Source organism: Porites lutea, chromosome 14, assembly GCF_958299795.1.
Source record: "Porites lutea chromosome 14, jaPorLute2.1, whole genome shotgun sequence".
Classification (NCBI taxonomy): domain Eukaryota; kingdom Metazoa; phylum Cnidaria; class Anthozoa; order Scleractinia; family Poritidae; genus Porites; species Porites lutea.
Window position 1 is genome coordinate 10,276,140 of NC_133214.1, and position 10,909 is coordinate 10,287,048.

A 10,909-nucleotide genomic window follows, 5' to 3' on the forward strand; every position below is an offset into this window, starting at 1 on the left:
GTTTAAGAGGGATGATTGTAAAGCCAAGTAGAGACCTGTAACAGTCCTTTCTGTATTTAACAACATCTGTGAAAGACTCTTAGCCTTTAGGACAGATGACTTCTATCGAGCAATCTTGTCGGACTTTATTAGCTCTCACAGAACTGAAGGTTTTATAACTGCGAGACATATCCTTGCTACGAATGACTGAGGACTTCTTCTGAAGCTACCAACTTCAAACAAAACAGCGATGGACGTAGGCTTTATTTGGGGGCAGACGGTTTCTGGGCGCTTATATTTGAAGGGGTTTTTAAAACAGGGGTCATTTTCGAACCTTAGGGAAAAACGAAAGTTGGGCAAAAAAGAATACGATCGCGCCCTAAAAAGGTTTGTCCTTGAGCCGTATAAGCGAATGCCCCGTTTTAAAGTGGCAGCTTGTTTGTTATTTCTGACAGGAATTAGGCTGGTTTCAGGTTTAGACGGGGAGAGAACAATATCTCAGATTACATGTTTTAATCGATCTGTATAGAGATTGAGTTCGAAAATTAAATACCAGTGATATTTAAATTACAATCAGCACAATAAGAACAAAATCACAACTTTCTAAGCCACCCAAGTGCCAAAAAGTCCCTAATGGCGATTCACCGGTTAAAAGACTGAAATCGACCAATCGAAGTAGTCGATATTTACTAAAGCTAATTAAATTTGGTAACCAAAAGTGACTGAAGCTTGATGCAACAGAACTGGTAGTTAACGCTAAACTGAAACAAAAATGTTTAAGGATTTAGCCTATTAGTTTCACGTCATTTCAAAACATTTTTTCATCTCAGAACAGTAACTGCAACAACGGTAATGAGAGAGTTGTCTCATAACCTACCTGTGATCTGACCAGCGGTACAGATGACAGATATTCAGTGTCACATGTCAAACTTCATGATTCACTTCCAACTGATGTGACTCTATTATTATGTGTTGTGGTGGTGCTTCGTGAGAAGCTCCTGACAACTTTGATCCTGCAGAAAAAAAATCAACCAAAATAACTGCTTTACAAGGCCTCCATTAAATCAGGCTCATCAATGTCTTGATGACTCGTTTGTAAGTACGTTCGTGTCCCTTCCATTCAAATAACTGATTAGATTCTTTAAGGATTGTCCATCACGCTTAAGATCATGTTGCTTGCAAAAATTCAGTAAAGAACCTATCATAACAGGTACACTGAAATGTGCAAGTTCACTTTGCTTGTAATGCCATGACGGACTGAGGTACATGTCAATTAATGTACGTTTAAGGTTTCACTTGTGTTTGTAAATTCGTCTTTCTTGCAAGTTAATGATTAGTTAGACACTTTACACAATACTTGCACTTATCAGCTTCCACTCCCGTGCGTAAGTTCGTGTTTCCTGCAAGTTGATGACTGGCCAAACCTCTTCTCACAATACTTGCACTGATAAGGTCTCACTCCGGTGTGCGTCACTTCATGAACCTTGCGGTGTGCTGATTGGCCGAAGCACATATCACAATACTTGCACTTATAAGGTTTAACTCCTGTGTGTGTGAATTCATGACGCTTGCGATGTGTTGCCTGTCTAAAGCACTTATCACAATATGTACACTTATGAGGTTTCACTCCTGTGTGTGTTAGTTCATGTCGCTTGCAATCTGAGAGCAGCCTGAAGCGTTTATCACAACAACTGCACTGATAAGGTTTCACTCCTGTGTGACACATTTCATGCACCTTGCAAGAAAATGACCCATTAAAGCGCTTATCACAATACTTGCACTTACGAGATTTTACTTGTGTGTGTAAAAGTTCATGTCGCCTGCAGTATGAGGACTGGCTGAAGCCCTTGTCACAATACTTGCACTTATGAAGTTTAACACCAGCGTGAATTAGTTCGTGCTTTTGGCAACTTGTTGACCAGGCAAAGCGTTTATAACAATACTTGCACTTATACGGTCTCGTCTCTGTCATTTTTGCCGCTGCTACGTACTCAGTTTGACGGCTTGTTTCTTTGTCCTTCTCTTAAGGTTCCTCAATTGCTTACAACTTTTATGTGAAGAATACAGGTTTTCCTATTTGTCCTCTTGTATTTCTACAAAGAAAAAGGTTGGGATTTAGTTTAACAAGAGTAACAACATAGTTACTAATGGTTTCGAATACAGCCAAAGGCAACTTTTTGTTCGTGGAGCAGTCTAAAAAACTGTAGTACAAATGAATGTATACAGTCGAAGCTCTCGTAAGCGACCACCTCGGAAATTTGAAAACGTAGTCGCAACTACAGCTGGTCGCTTACGAGAATGAGTTCTCGTAAGCGACCGCATGGTAAACACAAAGGCACGTTTAACGTGCATGAGCTATTTGAATGCTTCAGTGTAACTGTACCAAGAATTATGAATCTACTTTTTTCACCCTAAATATAAACTACTTTTTTGTGCGAAATTGGGTATCGCTGTACATGAACGAAAAGGCGAAACGCTCAGCTGAATCGATCCTCATGCTGTATATTCACTTTCCTCTGTCATTCCTTGATACATCTGGTGCAAGATTAAACAAACTGTTACAGTAAAATAAATATCAATTCACCAAACGTTGATTAGAAGAAGATATACGCTTAGACCACTGACATATGAGCTATTTTTTCAAAATAGCTCAACAATAGAGGGTGGTCGCTTACGAGAGCTTAAGAAACTCATTAATAATTCATAAAGATAAAACAAAAGGAATAAATGTTCAATGAGTGTCTTTAGGCTGCGTGCAAACGGACGCAACAACTCGCAACATTGTTGCGTGTATGTTGGCAGTGGTGTGCAAACGGATGCAACAACTCCCAACAATGTTGGAGCTGCATTGCATGGTGGGAAGGATACAACCCATAAGTCTTCGTTAACCATGTGTAATGAGCGTGCGCGGCCCCAAAAATGTTGGAAGAGTTGTGCAAACGGATCCAACATTGTTGCGCTACGCTTCGGCGATCACGAAAGAAAAGAAATGTTGGGAGTTGTTGGCTGAAAAGTTTGACCGGTTTCAAACTTTGCTCAACAACACGCAATAACATCCAACCACATGCAACAGGGTGTGCAAACGGACCAAACATGTAACATCCAACAATGTTACGTCCGTTTGCACGGGGCTTAAGACCAAAATAGCCCCAAATCTAAATATTAGTGTTGATTTTTATAAAGAAGACTCTGAATGTCACTTACGAGAGCTTAAAAACAAAGGAAAAGTCCAGTTGGGTAACCCCAAAAGTGGTCGCGGTCGCTTACGAAAGCTTTTCATTACAAAGTTTAAGTCGCAGTTTAAACCGGGTTTCACAAAGGTGGTCGCAACTAGACCTGGTCGCTTATGACAGTGGTCACAAGGAGAGTCTCGACTGTATTGCCCTCTATTTTATCAACGAAGATGGCAAATTGCAGCCTTTTCTTGTCTATCCTTCGCAGGTTGACATCATTTTTGTAACACAAGGATGGATCGTTCAGAATGGGGCCAATATACACTTCAGTTCATGCATTTAAAAAAGTACTCAAAAGTAACAAATGCGTTCGGAAAGGTAGTTATTCTTGTTTCACTGTTTTTTCTAAAATAAATAAAAAAACTGCAATTCCTTGTACGTTTATTTCCGGCTTTGGAAATATTATAAACAAATTACAACGTGGAATGTAATTACCATATTACATATCTTGCTTGGAACTCGTGTCTTTTCGAAGTCTTAAAATTTGTCTTTTCCGACAATTTTGTGTCCAAGAATTCACTCAGATATTTAACTTTACGACCTGGTACTACAGAGGAGTAACGTTTGTAAACTGAAGGGTCATGACAGAAACGGAATTCTTGAAGAGCGCTCTTAGAAAAAGATATACTTGGCATTAATTTCAGAGATGACAGATTTCACTAATTGAAACGATTATATCTTGCTGGCAAACTTTAATCGTGAATCAGCAACTGTCTAGATGTATGCGTGTTAAAAGCTGTAGCACTAGCAAAATTTTGCCTTTTGAATTCAATCATGAACAAGGTCGGTTGCGACCTTAAGTGGGTGCCATACTGGAAAATTAAATAACTTTAAATGGCCAGGATGCTTGGGGTTAACCAACCAACACATCCTATAACCAGCACATGTATTGTTGCTATAATAAAAAGAATTTATTGTACCAGCGGTCTTACGGGGTCCCATGTTAGCCTTGGCCCCAGTTGTTTAAAAGGTGGATAGCGCTATCCACCGGATAAATCTCTATCCAGTGGATAGTCCAATTGGTTTCCCTAATACTTATCCACTGGATAGAGATAATTACTGATGGATAGCGCTATCCAGCTTTTGAGCAACTGGGGCCAAAGAGATTCAAATCCAGAGTTAAGCCGGGAATGACAACTTGGGATTTCTGGATGCAAGTACACAGACTGCTCTACCATGCTGCTTCGTCAACAAAACAACATGCAGTGTTTATGATGAGCAAAGGTTTGATCTTGAGCAATGGATCTCTAACCTCAAAATAGCCTTTAGAAATTATATACTCAACAGGAATAATCACAAAGAACCTTGAAAAATTTCTAACATTATGGCAAATCTTGAATAGCATTAAGTGTTCTGCCCTGGCTAATGGTCAAGCTTGTATTACAGTTAACCTTTAAGGTCATAAAATGTGACCTACTGGAAAGTCTGCCTACAGTCATCTAAAATTTTTCACACTCAGTGTTAGAGAGCCTGTATTTGTATCTTATGGGCTAACAACAGGTACTTCAGCTAAATGTTCATTTGATTGAAAAAACTTTTAAATTCACGTTTATCACAATAAAATCATGAAAGATTGCATCATTTTGAGAGGAAACTTCCATTTTGTTTTCTTTTGGTAAATATAAATAGTATGCCGTCCTGAAAAGGAGAAAAAAAAAATTTCTCTTTGAAAATCGATAATTTAAATAGTTAACTTTGTTTCCTTCATGAGGTTTTCAGGAACTATTCGGCAATGATTGCGATAACACAATCCAATTTTCATCCTCTGTAGTAATACTCTTTAAATCATTTTCCACCACTTAACTTTCTTCGAGAAGAACCCATTGCAACATGTTCTGCTTCAAGGTTTAAGCCAGTAAATGACCAAAATTAAATTAAAGGCCCAAGACTATCATTTTGCAGATGAATGAAATCTATCTTACGTGCATGTTAATTGTCTAACCAATGAAACAACACTATGGCAGAATACCATATATGGCAGTTATCAGACCCACCCCCCCTCCCTGCACACTTTTCCATTAAGACACACTGTCAATACATCGCCGATTAAGTTTGACCATAATGACTCTGACCAAAATGGTAACTTAGCTGGAAATATGACTCTTCAGGAAAGAAAAAAAAACATTTGCAGTTCCACTATGGATCTATCTACAAGTGGGACCTCATCATATCACCACCCCATTGCATGTTTGCAGGACATAACTGATCACATTTATTGTGGTCAAACTAGACATTTTGTGTTACTTCTGATCACCATATTTGTGCCTCTCAGAGGGGAACAAAAACTATGCTGTTCCCATATTGAGCCACATAAATTTTTGTTAAACATTTTGAAAAATGATTCAGTAGCAGAAAGTTGCACAGGCCTCAGACCTGGTCAGGTTGTTTATTTACTGTTATAAAATAACTAAGATAGTACTGGTGTTCTGATTCGTTAAAAACCTATGGTTTATTGTGCCAGTAAACTGATAGAAAACTGAAACATGCTTTAAAGTTATTTTATAAAAGCAATAGACCACACTTTCTATGTTTTTACCAGCAGGATAACCCACTTGGGATGTTGGAAGAACACTCGAAAAGCTTGTAAATCACTCGCCTTCGGCTAGCTATTTACAAGCCTTCTTCGTGTTCTCCCAACATTCGGCGTGGGTTATCACACTGGTAAACCAATAGAAAGTGTGGTCTATTGCTTAAATATGTCAATTCATGTCAGACTCAATAATTACAGCTTCTAAAGGCAAACCCTTTGGCATTTAATAGCAAATACCTAGTCTGGGGACTTCGATTTTTAAGCAGCAAAAAAATTCCCTGTGGTGACAAAGAAAAAAGAGGGCAAATCCCGCACTCCCCATGACTGTCCCCAATCAACACTACAACAGTTTTCATTCATTGCCAAGTTGAGTACTCCCACTTTCATTGTGACAATGTGGCCATTTATAAACCTAAAACGTTCAATAAATCATAACCTCACATTTTCGGCATTTTAAATTTGAATGGTGCTGTTATCAGTCATTGTGGCCTGATAAGTTTCCTTGCGGTTTGCACAGCGTCTTTACATTAATTTATCTTTTTTGGCCACTGAACTGTAATTTGCACAACAGCTTTATTTCAATTTGACGAATCTAGAGCTGGTGTTGTATGATTGCAGGTCTAACAAAGATAAAGCCATATGTAGAAAAGGTTTTTAAAAGGGCGCTGAGGAAATCAGTGTACCACGATCATGCACAAAGAAAATAATTCATCTAATAGAATTTGCTTCTCAGGAGCCAACAGACTCTACTGTAGAGTTAAGCACTAATAGGAGGGCTATGAAGCGTGTCTTGAATGATCGCTGATTTTCAATATGCAGATTGACCTTGACCGATCCCTATCTTGCTATACAAGATCTGGCTTGATATGCATTTATTTTCATGGACAAGCCAATGTGCCAAAAAATTGCTGGGCTTTTCCAGTAAAATCCTCCATAAGCTGCAGACGGATTTCAAGTTGGAAAACATATGCATCTAAAAAACGCAGGGGTTTGCAAAAGCCTTACTCCCGGCAATGTCCCACCCACACGGTGAGACTGAAATGCCCCAGTAGTCTGAGGGGGTGGGATATGAGTGCTGCTGACTGAAGTTCCTAGCTTCAGCCATGCGATGATTTTGATCTTAGTTTTTGATGGCATGAAAATGATAACGTACTAATAACTGATAGAAGACACCACAGGCAGCCCAAGCTCGAAATATGAGCATCGGCAAACATTGGCATCGTTGCATAACATTCGAAATATAAGGATTTGTATGGGAAAAAAACCTATCATTTCTGCAACATACAAAAATGAAAGGATTTCAATAAAAAACAGCTTACTTTACTTGAAATGTGTGTTATGTCTCTCCTGTGTGGTCCACAGGCCGATTTATGGCCGTTTTATGGGTTTTTATGTAAACTGTTTTCTCTCTATATAAAGGTTTACCAAGGTTGGGCACTCCAGGAAAGCGGCCCCACTGATCCACCGAAGGAAAACGGCCATAAACTCGCTCCAACTGCTCCAATCGCCTCCAAATTCCACTTAGGTAACACACGATAGTTCTCCTTTCCATTTCATATCTTGCTTCAAGACACCTTTGCACTGAGAGCAAATCAAAGGACACAAATCTCTGCAACCTTTACCTTCTGAAGCCATTGACTGAACCTTGGCTTGAACTCCGTATTACTGTTGAAAGATAGCGACCCGGCCTGAGACTCAAATTACTCACACTCGGGGTGGGAGACAGTCTCTTGCTCCCGTTGACATCAATACCCAAGAAAGAAAACAACTGAAGCAAGAGATTGTCTCCCACCCTGAGTTCAAGCCAAGGTTCAAGTTCAAGGTTCAGGGAATGGTTGCAGAGATTTGTGACCTTTGATTTGCTCTTGGTGCAAAGGCGTCTTGAAGCAAGATAACGAATGGAAAGGAGAACTATCATGTGTTACCTAGGCGGGATCTGGAGGCGATTGGAACAGTTGGAGTGAATTTACCGCAGTTGTCCTTGGGTGGATCAGTTGGGCCGCTTCGCTGGAGTGTCCAACCTTGGTAAACCTTTATTACGAGCTTGGGCTACCTGTGCAGACACGGGCACAGTAGGCATTGGAACAGTGGTTTTGAAGGAATGAGCTGGAGAAAATGGTAGAAGATTTCACACGTTAAGCGAAGAAGAAATAGCTAAACTACTGCCTCAAATATAGCAAGAATCGCGAGTGGTTCAAACAATGGAGCTCACTATCTGGACGCCTGGGACAGGCTTTTCCGACACTGGAGACTCGAGTCTCGAACAAACCGGCCAACCATCGTACATAATCGTAAGCTTTCTATTTCCCGGGCGGTGAACTGTCTTAAAACGAAAGGCTATTTATCGTTGAAAATTGCCCTCGATTTTGAGAGAAAAACATTGGACTTACCTTTACAATCTTCAAAACGACAACTGCAAAGAATCAAACGAGCAAAGCAACAATCGTCTTTGATAAATGAAACCAAAAGGAATTGTGGGATATTCGTGATTAATGTTCAGCCAAACCACAGGGCGCCCACACAATCTGTTTGTGTAGCCGATTGTTATTTTATAGTAAATGTACTGGATTTACCGTTTGCTTCACTTCATGATAGCGATATATCGCTAACTATGTATATAAATCAATGATAAATAAACGTTGAATTACCTTGCCTGTGGTGTATAGTCGTCCTTTTGCCTTAAAAGCGGTTTTTTGAGCGATTTTGAATGAATTTGAGTTCGCCGTTGACTGTTCCATATTATATGGAACGGCTACACAAACAGATTGTGTGGGTGCCCTGTGGCCAAACCAAGATTCTTCAATTTCCTTTGCACGTGCTAGAGAATACACACCACTCTGACAGTTGATTTGTAAGAAAGGTGAAATCAAGCATCAGAAAGCTCAGAAATGGGGCCGACCACCAGAGAAGGCCAAATAAAAAAAGTTTCTCGTTCGGATTTTCACGGGACGGAAAAGAGACGGGGCTAGCCTGTGTTCTCCCATTTTTTCTGAGGGGAGGGGGTGGCTGTACAAAGGCTAAGAGTGGGTGGGCGCTTTTTTTGGTTGCTTCAGACTTTTTTATTTGTGCCAATAGACCTTGTCACAGTTTTGGACGCCATCTTGACGAGTAGGCAAACATGTGAGAAGTTACAGTGTTTGTATTAGAATCTAATGTCGAATAATTTCCGTGAAACGGCTTTTCTGAAAAAATATCAATTGTAAACTAAAGCTACAAAGCAAAGGATGGTACTTAAACATTTTCGGGGCGTACCTGTGCTTAAATTTCTCCAGAGGCTTGCTTTAGATTTTCCATATATTTTTCTGTAATTTTTCCCTGGAATTTTTTAACAGACAAATGTATAGAAAATTTTAAAAAGTGGTTCTAGGTCTTCTAGCGCATGTAACGCCCTCAATTTGTTTCAGTAGAATCCTTAGGAGTGAAGCTTTAGTTTACAATTCATATTTTTTTCAGAACAGCCGCTTTACGGAAATTATTCGACATAAGAATTAGATTCTCACACAAACGCTGTAATTTCTCACGCTTTTGCCTACTCGTCAAGAATGCGTCGAAAACCGTGACAAGGTCTATTGAAAGCTTTCTTTGCAAATTATTACCCTCCCCCAAGGATGAGTATAAAAATGGGACTGGGACATGACATGGGGACGGGGTCACGGGAGTGTTGGGACGAGGGGGACCACGTGTACACATGGGTTATAGGAAAAATGGGTTTCGAAAAAATAAAGCTGAGAGTAGTCTTCTGTCGTTTCTGGTCAATTCTGCCCTTATATTTCTTAGAGACTAGACGTCATCTCGGGCTTCCGTATAAAAAAGTTCAAATGAGAAAACTTCACTTGAGAAATCATAGTCTTCAATAGCCCGTGTAGAGACGCCCCCTAACTCCAAGAATGCGAAACTATGGCGGTTCTGTCGAACGCACTACTGAGCGGCGAAGCCGCAAAACCGCGCGCCCCAATCTCCTCGCGGTTTCTCTGCCATCAACCGCCTTTTTTACCTTACGCGCCCAACAGGAAAACCGCCATGCTACCCTGGCTACCCAGCTCCCTCTAAAAAAAGTCGAAGAGAGAGACCCGTTTTTTTCTGAGGGGAGGGGGCATCTGTACACCGGCTACGTATACTCTTTTAGTAAATCTAACTGGTGGTCTATTATCAATGCTGCATTCTGATTGGTTGAGCTACTACTAGGCTATATGTTATAGCCCACTAGTAGAGAAAAGCGCCGGCTTTGAAAACCAAAACAATGGCGAATGAATCGCGTTTTGCTAGCTTAAGTTGTTTTGTCTCAATATTTTTGACCAAGTAGTTGGATTTTACTAAAACAGCTATTCCTCTCGCCCTCATGGATTCTAAGTCAATAGCCCTTGACTCAGAGCCCATTCGGGCTCGATGAATTATTGTTAAAAATCTCGTGCACGCACTGTATCTGTGTATGCGCCAGGGGGCAGAAGGGCAGAAAGAAAGCCCATTTTTTAGCTGGGCCGTTCCCATGGAAACGCCCGAGCAAAAAACCTGAAAGCCCACTTTGTTTTAGCGTTAGTAGCTGGCGGGATTTTAGCGTGGAATGCTGTTTTGAGGTAGCTTAACCCTTTAAATCCTAATATCAAAAGTTTGAGTTCTCATTTGTTGCTCCTTTTCATTTCCTACAGAAGTAGTGGGGAGAAGTTGATAAAATGTCAAGCAAATTCATCTTGTGTGATCATGTCTGTAATTCTCATGACCACTCTGTTTTACAAAGCATTGATATTACCAGGAGAAATTTGATGCTGAAGCAACTATGACGGCGTTTTCAGCGTTTTCAAAAATTTCCAGAGAGAGGACAACCGCGCATGATGTACGCGTAGTGTCCCAAATTTCGAAAATTTCTTTCCATTCAACTTTGCTCCCAGAATAGGCCACTTGCACTAAGAGGTCACGTGACCAATGCTTCCTTTAAACAATGAGTTGGAATCTTGCTGATGCCAAAACTTGACAGAGCACATGAAAATTATCTTACACTAAATGATAAGATTTAGTTTGGCACGGTACACCCGAAATTTGAGAGGAAACGCATTTAAGGGAGATATTTCATGGCACTTTGATTTTTCAACAAAGTAGTATGATTTGTATTGGCCGCCATGTTGAAGGGCATACTCTTCAGTGAATCTTGCTCTCCGACATGGCGGCCAAA

General features: G+C 40.2%; 1 long non-coding RNA gene across 1 annotated transcript; it reads right to left on the minus strand.

Annotated features, from left to right (window-relative positions):
- Nucleotides 1-475: 475 nt before the first annotated feature.
- Nucleotides 476-8,230, minus strand: LOC140924227 (uncharacterized). Its single transcript, XR_012164215.1, has 2 exons — nt 8,133-8,230; nt 476-2,072 (listed from the first exon to the last, which is right to left on the minus strand). It is a non-coding gene; the product is annotated as an uncharacterized lncRNA (long non-coding RNA).
- Between the last annotated feature and the right edge of the window lie 2,679 nt (nt 8,231-10,909).